At 46.2% G+C, this 11,336-nt stretch overlaps 1 pseudogene; it reads left to right on the top strand.

Annotated features, from left to right (window-relative positions):
* The first annotated feature begins 8,129 nt into the window (after positions 1 to 8,129).
* Positions 8,130 to 9,825, top strand: LOC139565688 (uncharacterized; annotated as a pseudogene).
* Positions 9,826 to 11,336: the final 1,511 nt, after the last annotated feature.

Raw genomic sequence — 11,336 nt, 5'->3', positions numbered from 1 at the left:
CCTCCACCGGGCTGACTCCCTTCCAGTGTGTTCTGGGTTTTCAGCCGGCCCTGGCTCCTTGGACCCTGGGACAGACCGAAGCTCCTGCGGTGGATGAGTGATTCAGGCACGCAGAAGAAGTGTGGAGCAACGCTCTCGTGAGACTCCAGCGTGCCGTCCACCATCAGGAGCAGGCAGACCGCAACCGCAGTGAGACTCCCATGTTCCATGCTGGTGATCACGTCCAGCTCTCTACCAGGAACCTCCCACTCTGCCTGCCCTGCAAGAAGCTGAGCCCCCGGTTTGTGGGGCCGTTCAAGGTTCTCCGGAGGGTCAACGAGATGACGTACAGATTACAGCTCCCCAGTGACAACCGTGTCTCACCTTCCTTTCATGTCTCCCTTCTCAGGCCAGTGGTTCCTGGTACCCTGGCTGATGTGTCCCTCACGACACCCCTCCGTCCCCCCCTGGATGCCGAGGGAGGTCCCTGAAAATACATTATACTTGCAAATCTTATTGAATGTATTCAAATGTCAAGTTAAAAGTTTGCAACCATTGTTAAATCTTTCAGACATCATGATACATGCTTGTGAAATGAAATGACACATTTGTGAATAGTACTTGCAACCACGAATCTCAATGTGCGACCACAAAATTCTAAATACAAACTCACGTAGTTCTGTCATTAACATCCCATAGATATCCCTCTGGTCGTCTGACAAGCATTGCTAACGCTGTGGGATATACAAATGTGGGATCTTAATTTGATCACCCTATTGCAGGAGAACTTTCCTGCAATGCATGAAATGTAAAACTTGTAGTGTGTTTGAGGTTTTAAAAAGACTTCTGAAGTGTCACGCCCTGACCTTAGAGATCCTTTTAATTCTCTATTTGGTTAGGTCAGGGTGTGACTAGGGTGGGCAATCTGTTTTCTATTTCTTTGTTGGCCTGGTATGGTTCCCAATCAGAGGCAGCTGTCTATCGTTGTCTCTGATTGGGGATCATATTTAGGCAGCCTTTTCCCACCTGTTGTTTGTGGGATCTTGTTTTTGTGTAGCTGCCTGTGATCAGCCCAGAATGTCACGGTTCGTTTTCTTCTGTATTGTTTTTGGTGGGTTTCATATTTATTAAACATGTGGAACTCTAAGTACGCTGCGCCTTGGTCCATTCATTCAGACGAGCGTGACATGACATTTCTGACTTGATTTTCCCTAATTGAAGAATGTATCAACCCCTACAAAAATTTTCAATAATTATAATCCACATTTCCTGTTGCTCCAGGATTATTTTCCTGCTGTAGCAAACTGGCTCAAATGAAAATATCCTAAATTTTTAGGGAATACCATTCAGAACAATACTGACAAGCCAGTACACAATGTGAAGCTGACATTCAAGGCAAACATGACCGTTTCCACAAATGCTGTCAAACCATACTTTGCATCATAGCACAGTCAAAATCATATTTTTCATAAAATGTTCTATTTCATTGAAACCACAATAAAGTATGATGACCAAACTATGAAAAATTACTGTTGCTTCTACAGTTGAAGTCGGAAGTTTACACACACCTTAGCAAAATACATTTAAACTCAGTTTTTCACGATTCATGACACTTAATCCTAGTAACAATTCCCTGTTTTATGTCAGTTAGTATCACCACTTTATTTTAAGAATGTGAAATGTCAGAATAATAGTAGAGAGAATGATTTCTTTCAGCTTTTATTTCTTTCATCACATTCCCAGTGGGTCAGAAGTTTACATACACTCAATTAGTATTTGGTAGCATTGCCTTTGAATTGTTTAACTTGGGTCAAACGTTTCGGGTAGCTTTCCACAAGCTTCCCACAATAAGTTGGGTGAATTTTGGCCCATTCCTCCTGTCAGAGCTGGTGTAACTGAGTCAGGTTTGTAGGCCTCCTTGCTCGCACACGCTTTATCAGTTCTGCCCACTACTTTTCTATAGGATTGAGGTGAAGGCTTTGTGATGGCCACTCCAATACCTTGACTTTGTTGTCCTTAAGCCATTTTGCCACAACTTTGGACGTATGCTTGGGGTCATTGTCCATATGGAAGACCCATTTGCGAGCAAGCTTTAACTTCCTGACTGATGTCCTGATGTTGCTTCAATATATCCACATAATTTTCATCCTTCATGATGCCATCTATTTTGTGACGTACACCAGTCCCTCCTGCAGCAAAGCACCCCCACAACATGATGCTGCCACCCCCGTGCTTCACAGTTGGGATGGTGTTCTTCGGCTTGCAAGCCTCCCCTTTTTTCCTCCAAACATAATGATGGTCATTATGGCCACTTTTCGCACCAAAGTACATTCATCTCTAGGAGACAGAACGCATCTCCTTCCTGAGCAGTATGACGGCTGCGTGGTCCCATGGTGTTTATACTTGTGTACTATTGTTTGTACAGGTGAACGTGGTACCTTCAGGCGTTTGGAAATTGCTCCCAAGGATGAACCAGACTTGTGGAGGTCTACAATTTGTTTTCTGAGGTCTTCTGATTTCTTTTGACTTTCCCATGATGTCAAGCAAAGAGGCACTGAGTTTGAAGGTAGGCCTTGAAATACATCCACAGATACACCTCCAATTGACTCAAATGATGTCAATTAGGCTATCAAAAGCTTCTAAAGCCATGACATAATTTTCTGGAATTTTTCAAGCTGTTGAAAGGCACAGTCAACTTCGTGTATGTAAACTTCTGACCTACTGGAATTGTGATACAGTGATAAGTGAAATAATCTGTCTGTAAACAATTGTTGGAAAAATTACTTGTGTCATGCACAAAGTAGATGTCCTAACAGACTTGCCAAAACTATAGTTTGTTAACAAGAAATTTGTGGAGTGGTTGAAAAACTAGTTTTAATGACTCCAACCTAAGTGTATGTAAACTTCCGACTTCAACTGTACATTAATCAAGTTTGATCATAAAGTTACTGGTAATCTCCCCCGTGTCAAACAAAATATAAATGCAACATGCAACAATTTCAAAGATTTTACTTGCAGTTGCAAGTTGCAGTTCATACAAGGAAATCAGTCAATTGAAATAAATTAATTAGGCCCTAATCTATGGATTTCACTTGACTGGGCAGGGGTTCAGCCATGGGTGGGCCTGGGAGGGCATACGTCTACCCACTGGAGAGCCAGGCTCAGTCAATCAGAATGAGTTTTTACCCACAAAAGGGCTTTACTACAGACAAATACTCCTCAGCAACCCCCCTCCCCCCCTCAAACAATCCCGCAGGTGAAGAAGCCGGATGTGGGGGTTCTGGGCTGGTGTATTTACACGTGGTCTGCGGTTGTGAAGCCGGTTGGACATACTGCCAAATTCTCTAAAATTATGTTGGAGGCAGCATATAATTAACATTAAATTATTTGGCAACAGCTCTGGTGGACATTTCTGCAGTCATCATGCCAATTGCACACTCCCTCAACTTGAGACATCTGTGACATTGTGTTGTATGACAAAACTGCACATTAGAGTGGCATTTTATTGTCCCCAGCTCAAGATGCACCTGCTTCTTGATATGCCACAACTGTCAGGTGGAGGAATGCTCACTAACAGGGATGTAAAAAAGAATCTGTTCACAACATTTTTGAGAAATAATATTTTTGTGCGTATGAAAAATGTCTGGGATTTTTTTTATTTCAGCTCATGAAACATGGGCTAAAATTTGACCCTAGGGTGTCAGCAAATATAATTTAAAAGTTTACCCTGTTCATCTATGGCAAAAAAAATACTTTGTGTGGTGTTTGGTGTGGTGTTTGCTAGTTACTGGCTAGCTAGGTCTTCAGCCAGCATGGAACCAAAGGGAGGGGGGGGGGGGGGGCATTCAAAACTCTGACACAGTTGTCAAGTGAACATCTGTCAGTACTGCTGTTGGTCAATTTCTTCAACAGATGATCAGGTCTATATAATTATCAAACATATATTAGTAATGGAAAGGAAACACAGACTCTTTGTTTAAGTATTAAAATGATCCTTTACTAATACAATTGTAGGCAGAAGTTGGTACAGAGTACAGTATATGATAGCTCTCCCCAGGTTCTGCAAAGTGTCTAAGACATCCTGTAACTTTCCCTGACAACAACATTTTAATAAATCTAACCTCCCCCTGACAGCAGCAACCATCTTGTCAGCAATTAAAAGCTCAGAAGTGGGTTTGACCGAAACTTGACCTTTCATCACAAGTATCGGGTCATAACAAGGTGAACGAGTCTAAGCATCTTCTGACAGGTGGCTGTTTTCATCAGGCCTGCGGCAGCCTTGTGTTCTCAGAAAACCAGTCGTTTTCTCAGAACCTCAGATAGCCACGGTGGGGCCCAGACAGGAGGAGTATGATTGTAGGCGGGTTCCCGCCTTCTGATAGAGTCTGAAGGGCACATCACTCAAAACAGCTTTTAACACACACACAGAGGTCTCCTGAGACCTTACGGTTTATCATAACACAATTTATTAACCCTTTAAAAAGTATGAGGCCTTGGTTTAACCCCTTCACTGTAAACCGCATTACAAGAGACATGCCAAACGGGGGATGTATAAAATATTTTTGACATCACTGGTGCAACAATTTCAATGTTCTTTTGAGTTGCTTTGTGTATCACCAAATTTGCTTGAGATGTTTTTACTGCAACACTGCATCCACATTGCTTGACATAGGCATTTTAAAGAGCTGTCAGTCAAGGCGAGCTCATGAATATAAGCTCCCCGCCCACTCAGCCTGTCTTTTCTAACTTCCTGGTAGTTAGCCATGAGAAGAAAAAAAAAATGCTGAAATGTGTAGCATTTCGATCCAAAATAAATCTTATGGGTGATATTTTAGTAACGCAAAATACTGTTTTGCATGGGAATCAGACTGTTAGGGTCCCTTAAATCATAACTAGCGTGCTTGTAGAACATGGGATCTCACATTGGATCGATCTAGTGATCGAGTGGAAAGTAAATCTGTGACTAGTTGCAGACATCTCATCTATATGTATGGCTTAGTTATGAAGGTTCTCAGGGCTCTGGGGGTAAGCCCACCTGCTGTCATTCAGCACAACACGCTACAGTGGCAACACTTCCTGCTCATACAGTAGCACCCTGCTGTGTCTGCCTTGGGTCCATTTGACCATATTTACCTCTGCAGAAAGATAACACTATTTCATTGGCCAGAATCCCAGCGGACTCAAACAGCTACAGGAGGCTTGGGGGTGTGTGTGTGCGTGTGCGTGCGGGCGTCTCCCTTCGCCGTCATGGTATTTTTGGCATAAAATGTATGTCAACAGCGCAGATACAACAGTGCCACATCAAAGTACAGTTTTGTTTCATGTTGCTGCCATCTGGCCTTGAACTCAAACTGACAATTTTGTTGCTTATTTGTATCACAAAATAATGTTCCATGTTTCAATCACAGTTATTATAACTCTTCCATCCATTGGCAGGGTCAGCCCATGGTCAAATTGGTCCCTTTGGAATTGCTGTTTCTAGTACGAACAGTTACTGGTGGCTTACATGTTATTAGAATTGAAGCATGAAATGAGCTGCCATGTAAATATGTTGTCATCTATAACAATTACATGTCTATTACTTAGTTCAAGTACTACTGTACATATTCTCCTGGGTTCTGCCCAGTGACACTATTGTGAAAACGACTTGGCTAAATCTGTCTACCTGTATTACTCTAGGCCAGTCAGAATCCCCATGCTGGACATCCTGTTTAACTAGGGAAAATTGCAAACATTTGCAGAACCACAACAACACATTTGCAATCAAATTTAGGAAATTGAGTATGCACACGAATGCATGCACACAAAGAGCACACACATATGCATGCATGCATACTCAACACACACACAAAAAAAACATATTTCATGCTCTCATCCAATTTCCACATTCTCCAGACCATTATGATGAAGAATGTTCTATTATGAAAGTGTGTGGGTGGGTGGGTGGGTAAAAAATAACCCAGAAAGGATAACAGAAGAGATACACAGTCAGGAGAGGAAATGAAATCACTATGGTCAGGGTACAATGTTCCGTCAATAACAGACAGACTATGTGAATTGATATGGGCCACATCGAATAACAGCTACTCTAGCTCTTCTGCCCCCTTTCATGGAAAAGGGGTTTTCCTCTGAGTGCTGCAGACAAAATACACAGGGAGTTATCTTGAATTTACTTCAACGACAGACTGTTCTGTTCTGACATCTTGATGAATATGAGAATTCATGTCATCTTTGACAAGTTGGTCATATAATACGACGTTATTCTCACAGAGGGACCACACTGGCATCCAGTAGGGTGCTATTCAACAGGAACGATTCACCAATGTAATGCTGCATGGCTGTCATATTATACCTTCATACTGTGTCAGAATAGCCCTGATAAATCGTAATATATAAGCATAACACATTTGACAAATCCCATTGCACAATATCCATTCCCTAGGCTTTTATAAACTCATATTATAATGACTGGCTATTATCATGTCATCTTAGGTATAGATGGTAGGAAGCACTGAAGGACGGTGGCTTAGACAAGCGCGTGTAGGGAGGCTACGGACAACAGGCAGAGGAGGAAATCTCATAAATGCAGGCACATAGAGATAACCACAACAATTGGTTAGCGGATAATTGGCATCTTGGTGGCCTTCCCTTTAACACTCTTAAGCGTTTTTTCTCTCTCTCTCTCTCTCTCTCTCTCTCTCTCATTGCAGTTACCATGACGACCAAGTCCTTCCCTTGATTCTAACCTAAGGAGATTCTCTCCCCCCCCCCCCCCCCCTTTCTCTCTATGGTGACCAACACAATATGCAGATCTGGGAGATAGCGTAGGTACACACACGCACACACACATGCCCAAGAGTGGGAGGATCTTATCATATGAAAAGATCCCTGTCAGGCTGTGACGCATGTTCAGACCTTGAGGGGCAAGTGTGGTTGGGGACTAGGATGAGAGGGACAAAAAGTCTGGCATTTCTACATAGATCACAGGTGGGTTCACTAAAATACCTTCCTTTGGAATGTTACAGGGGACAATTTTGTTCTCCTACTCCCACTGTGTCTACTATATACTGTCATTGAGCAGATTCTGAATGAACAATCAGCATTTGTAGCATTAAGTGGGAGTTTTGGAAAACTGCACATAGCAGTGGATAATTTCCAAATATCAATGTATTCAGATATGATACATGAATCAATATTAACTTCACTGAGACCTGAAAAAAAACAATCGTGAACAGCTGCCGTGCAATCCATGATCATGAAAACCTAGAAACCAGAAGTGGTGGTTAGTTGAAAACTGACAATAGAGAAACATAGTCGATTACAAAAAAGACCTAGTCCTTGTAATTTAAGTTGACAGCATGCTGGAAGTACTCTGGTTGAGCAATCAGAGAAGCCTGTTGGAAATGTAGGTTTGGCTTGGTTTGTTTGGGAGCAGTGCCTTCTGCTGACAGACTAAAATCACTGCAAGCACACCCTTTTTCCCCTGTAGATTTTAGATAGATAGTAGATACTCTGTGTTCTGTTTTCTGGTGGTTTCCAGAGAAAATGATCATATTAGTTGCCACTAAAGCAAGTGAAATCTATTGACACTGAAAATATGTTTATTGTTTTAATGGAAAAGTCAACCAGTCCATGTGTGTCTCACTGAGGGCCATGGGGGCCAGTGCTCAGTGGCAGATGGATGACTAGATAGACTCCCTGAAGAATGCAAGTGCAAGACCACACTGGCCCAGCACAGTGATAATCATCACAGATCTAGAGGGATGGAATGTAATTAGAGGTGGGAGGAGCTATAAGAGGACAGTCTCACTGTAATGGCTGGAATGGAATGAATGTAATGGTATCAAACACATCAAGCATATGGAAACCACATACTGTATTTGACTCCGTTCCATTAATTCCATTCCACCCATTACAATGAGCCTGTCCTCCTATAGCTCCTCCCACCAGCCTCCTCTGAATGCAATACACATATTTGTTTATGGCTGAGTCTCAATCTACTCATTGGGCTCTCATTGGGCCCCCCCCAGTGCACCCAGGAGGGGCCCCAGGACCGAGTTTGGGAAACTGTCTTATGTGACCTACTTCCTTTCATCTGAAAGACCTGGTCAGTTCCTCCTGGTCTGTAGGGAAGGAAAGGAGACAAGGAAATGAATCTACCTCAGGTCCCTCAGCTTGACAGAATAGGCTGGGTGGATATAGGCCTACGGTGGATCACGAGTTCAGAAAGTCTAGGTGGGTTCTACTCCACTTATTCTGTGGTCCCAAAAAGAGACGGAGGGTTTCGACCGATTCTGGACCTCCGCAACCTCAATGGGTACTTAAAGGTACTGAGGTTCCATATGCTGTCCCCAGCATGTTGCAGGCCGTGTACAGGGACCAGTGGTTTGTGACGCTGGACCTGAGGGATGCGTATTTCCATGTTCCTGTTCACCCAGCTCATTGGCAGTACCTCTGATTTGCTTTCAAAGGGAGGGCTTACGAATTCATGGTTCTTCCCTTCGGCCTCTCCTTGGCACCCCGCACTTTCACAAAGTGCATGGACGCTGTCCTGGCACCTCTCACGTCCCGATGGTTGTTGATCCTCAATTACCTGGATGATTGGCTGATCTGTGCCCCAACCAGGACCCAGGTCCTGTCAGACAGAGACATGCTCCTGAGCCTCATCGGCGGGCTGGGTATTACTGTAAATGACAAGAGTCGTCTGACGCCCACCCAGAGGGTGGCCTTCATTGGCATGAAACTGGACTCAGTCCTCATGAGAGCATGCCTGCCCACCAGAAGGTTTCAGGCGATCTTATCTTGCCTTGACCACTTTCGGCAGGGGCGGATGGTATCAGTCCTAACCTGCCAAAGCCTGTTGGGCTTGCTGACGGCGGCCTGGTTGTTGATTCCCCTGGGCCTGTTCCATCTCCGGCCTCTTCAACGGTGGTTCAACTCCCACCGGCTGCACCCGAAGCGCCACCGTCACCGCCCGCTGCGGGGGACCGCACAGTGCCTCGGGGCATTGTTGAGGGGACGCTGTCACTCGTTTCTCTCAGGTGGGGTGGAGATGCTGAGGATGTGTCGCCGGGAGCTGGTCAGCACAGATGCCTCCCAGTTCGACTGGGGGGGGGTGTGACCAAGGGCAGGTCGGCCAGCGGCTGTTGGCTACCCCCTTGGAGCGGAGGGCACATCAATACACTAGAGCTCCGAGCTGTACTGCTGGCCCTGCAATCTTTCCTTTCACAACGGACAACACCACAGTGGTGGCTTACATCAACCATCAGGGGGACTGAGGTCGCACCGCCTCCATCTTATGGCATGGGAGCTCCTTCTCTGGGCTCAGGGACGTCTAGCGTCTCTACGCTCAGCGTACGTACCTGGCATCCTGAATGTGGCAGCGGATATGCTGTCAAGTGAGGGCCCACCAACTTGGGATTGGAACCTACATCCCCAGGTAGTGCAGCACCTGTGGGACAAGTTCGGGAAGGCACAGGTGGACCTGTTTGCCTCCCTGGACTATGCGCACTGCCCCTTGTGGTACTCCATGTCAGAGCCACCAGGGCCTCTGTGCTTGGATGCTCTGGCTCACGATTGGCCAGGGCTGGAGCTTTACACATTTCCCCCTTTTCCCCTGATCCATGCTGTGCTGTACAGGACCAGGTTGGCAGAGCATCATCTGCTTCTGGTGGCCCGAGACAACCCTGATTAAGCCTTCCCCTGTTGCTGTTGTCTGGGCCACCTTGGCAACTTCCCCTGAGACCGGACCTGCTGGCTCAGGCCGGGGTAACTCTGTGGCATCCGAGGCCACACCGCCTCAGTCTGTGTGCTTGGCCACTGAACGGCACCAATGGTCCATGTTAGGAGGGTGTAATGATCACCATGCAGAACACAAGGGCGCCGGCTACAAACGCGGCATACCAGTTGCACTGGCGGTTGTTCTGCCCTTGGTGCACTGGTATTGAGGTTGTGCCCAAGTCATGCTGGGTGCAGTATTTCCTCCAATACCTGCAGTCTCGCTTTGATGAGGGCTTGGAAGCCTCTACACTGAGTGGGTATTTGGCCGCTATATCTGCCTGCCATATGGGGTGGATGGACAGGCCAGTGGGGCGCCATCCCTTGGTCTCCAGGTTTATGAAGGGGGTTCGTCGCCTGCGTCCAGCTAGAACCCGCTCAATGGCGAGCTGGGATCTGGATGTGGTCTTGGCAGCTTTGGCAAAGCCACCTTTCGTACCGTTGGAGTCTGCCTCCCTGAAACACCTCTCTATGAAGTTGGTTTTCTTGGTAGCGATTACTTCCATGAAGAGGGTGGGTGAGCTCCATGCTCTTTCAGTAAGTTCTGAGTGCTACCGGATGGAGCCCAGGGGGAGGAGTATATCTCTCCGCTCCAACCCTTCATTCCTCCAGAAGGTTCTGTCAGACAATGTGGAACCATCCCTTTTATCCTGTCTGCTTACGACCCCCCGGCAAGTCTGGGCCTCCCTCCGGCATGCTGTGCCCTCTGAGGGCACTGGCTGCCTATGTGGAGCAGACACGGTCAGTGAGAACAACATACCAGCTCTTTGTCTGCTATGGTGAGAGTCCTGGGGGCTGGCCTATCAAAGCAGAGGCTCTCTCACTGGATCGTGGAAATGATTACGACAGCATACCGCCTGGCTGGCAGGCCAGTGCTGGGATCTGTGGTGTCACATTCAACACGAGGTGTGGCTGCGTCCTGGGCTCTACTGAGAGGAGTGCCCCTCGCTGATATCTGTGCTGCGGCCAGCTGGGCTTCCTCTTGCACCTTTGCTAGGTACTATCTGGCTCCTCCCTCCACGGTTGGTCCAGTAGTCCTGGGCGTCGCCTCCCCTTCCGGGGACTGTGCCGGGATCCCCCCTTCCACATTGACGGCCCCTGCGTCTCGGTCCCGGACTGGGACTTCGCTGCTGGCTAGCCAGGTCCCTCTAGCACCGACTAATCTGGTACGGGTATACCAATATATTGGAGTGATCCAATATAGTGAAACATAACAAAGGTTACGTATGTAACCACGGTTATGTTAGCTATATGGATCACTCCAATCCTCTAAGGTGCTAGAGGCACCTCAAAAATGATGTAGAGAACGTGTGTCGCGGCCATGGGGTCTATATACAGGGGCGGACCCCATCCGTGACACAGGTGTACATGGGAGTAAATCTGTAAATCCTCGGATGTATCCCTCCGCCGCGGAGAGATACCAATATATTGGAGTGATCCATATAGCTTACATACATAACATTCGTTTTTTAGTCACATGAAACGGAAAACAAGCAATTGTTACAGGAAAATAACTTAAATGTGGTCACTGGCATCCGCTCATCTCTCGTTCCATGGTGGGCATATGGACATGTAGCCTA

Source organism: Salvelinus alpinus, chromosome 37 (genome assembly GCF_045679555.1).
Source record: "Salvelinus alpinus chromosome 37, SLU_Salpinus.1, whole genome shotgun sequence".
In the NCBI taxonomy this organism is placed as follows: Eukaryota; Metazoa; Chordata; class Actinopteri; order Salmoniformes; family Salmonidae; genus Salvelinus; species Salvelinus alpinus.
This window is presented reverse-complemented; position numbering and strand designations above follow the sequence as displayed.